Here is a 2408-nt window from a genome sequence, read left to right as displayed (position 1 = left end):
TGGGGTGGGTCAAGATAGGGGTGGGGTGAAAAAATAAAAAATTGAAATATTTTTAATAACAAATTATAATTTTCTTTTGGGGGTGGTGGTAGGGGGCTGGCGGGGGTAGGAGTGGAGTTAATAATAAAAAATTAAAGTTAAAAATAGTTTTTGAAAATTTAAATCAATAAAAAAAATTATAATGTGAAGTTGGAGGAGAGTTTTGGAAAATATTTTGCTTAATATATGAATGTAAGTCATTTTCCTTAATTTTGAGAAAAAATGAATTGATTTGGAATAATTTCCTAAACATTCAACCAATTAACAATGAAAATTTTGAAAAACATTTTCAGAAAATTATTTTTCTTCATACCAGACATACACGGTATCTCTACTCACTCATCTACTATAGTAGAAAAAGCAAAAAAAAAAAAAATGAAATACCACATCAAAATTTTCTACTCCTTTTATCCCATAATAACTTATCACTTTCTATTTTACACTATAATTAATAAATTATAAATAATTTGATTAATTTACCGTTTATCCATAATGATGGATATCAATAATTTATGATAACATAGGGCATAGAAACGATATAAGTTGTCCAAAATGGGTGAGAGTAATTAAGTCATGAACTCTTTTGAAAGACAAATTTGAAGAATTTTAGTTTGGCTTAAGATTTCAAAGAGAAGTTATGAAAAAAAATTAAGCATCATAATGACAAATGTACCCCTAAATTATTATAAATTGTATGCAAATACCTTTCGTCATATTTTTGGAACATTAGTCTCGCTGTCCAAAAACTAGAGCATATATACCCTTTATACTAAGGGACATACATGTGTCATAATCTTATCCATCGATTCGACATTTATGGATGGATAAGATTGTACCACTTGTCTATATTTAGTCTTCCGTTAGAGTGAAAGGCATTTATGCTCTAATTTTAGATGGTAGGGCATCAATGTCCCAAAAATATGATGAAAGATATCTCATACCATTTACGATATAGGTATGAAATGAAAACAAATTGAATTGATTTATTGGGAAAAGACATAAATTACCCCCTGAACTTGTACCGAAAATTCAGTTACACACTCCAATGATTGTGGTGACTTATTACACACCTAATCTTGTTCAAAGTGATATTAATATCTCCTTCCGTATACGATCTCAATTCTATAAAAAGAAGTATTGTACACGCGTTTTCATATATAAATAATTTTTAAAAAAAAAATTAAAACCTTTAACTCTTGATATTTTCTTATACTCTTGCAAAAGAATAAAGATTTTGGGTATCTTACTCCTCTCACCATACTTTTCTCTTTTTAAAATATGTTTCGTCTTCTTCTCCATTGTTCATAAATTGAATGAAAAATAAAAATTTGAAGAGAAACTAGGAGTAAATAAGTCAATTATGAAGTTGAGAGATGTTGGCAGAGGCGATAGGCGATGGGCAACACCACTGTTGCCGGTAGAACAAATAAAATCTTCAGATTCGTAAAATTCTTTAAAAATCTTGATAACTAATGTGTAAATCAAGCATTTCATTAGTATTCTTTGTGGGTAATGATTAATCAAATATGCTATTGATGATTTGAGACATAAAAATGACATTGTAGTGATTGTAGGTGGTGCTCCGACGAGAATAGAGAAGACAAAGATGGAGAAATCACTTTCTTCTATATTTTCTGAAAAATCTAGGCAATATAATCATGATTTTTATGCATAAATGTTATAAGATGTTCAATAAAAATCATTATCTTTCTCATAGTTATTTTTCAGTAATTTTTTCTAGTGAATCCTCCAGCAAGTTCGAACGGAAAAATCATGAATTTTAAGTTGAAAATTATTAACTTTTCTTTTGAAGTCAACATATTCTCCACTCCTTTCTATTTCTTTTTATAAGTTTCTCTTTAAGGGTAGAGTATTGGATGTGCTTCCATCAAACAATCAATGGTGACAAATGTAGTAATTCCTAAAAAGAAGAACTCAAAATTAAGAAAAATGTAAATGCTTTAAAGAAATTGGGGCCAATAAAAGATTAAAAAAGAAACAAATTGAAATAATTGATATATTAAAAGTTGTAATACATAATTGTATAATGACCAATAAAATAATGTTATGTGTTCAAATTTTTCGTTCTAATATATATTTTTTTCTTCTCACGCACCTTAAGGAAGGTGAAGACACTTTATTTGTCATGTCACGTTCTGATGGGTATTAATATCACTTTAAACAAGATTAGATATGTAATAGGTCGCTGCAATAATTTAAGCGTGTAACTGATTTTTCAGTATAAATTTAAGGAGAAATTTATGTAACTAATTTATTTCGATATAGTAAGTAATGAAATAATTTGGGGCTAGTATTTATAAATTAAAATTATTCCGAGTCGGAAAAGAGGAGGGAGGGAGTATATACAA

This window comes from Solanum pennellii, chromosome 2 (genome assembly GCF_001406875.1).
Source record: "Solanum pennellii chromosome 2, SPENNV200".
Lineage (NCBI taxonomy): Eukaryota > Viridiplantae > Streptophyta > Magnoliopsida > Solanales > Solanaceae > Solanum > Solanum pennellii.
Note: the sequence above shows the minus strand (reverse complement) of the source record.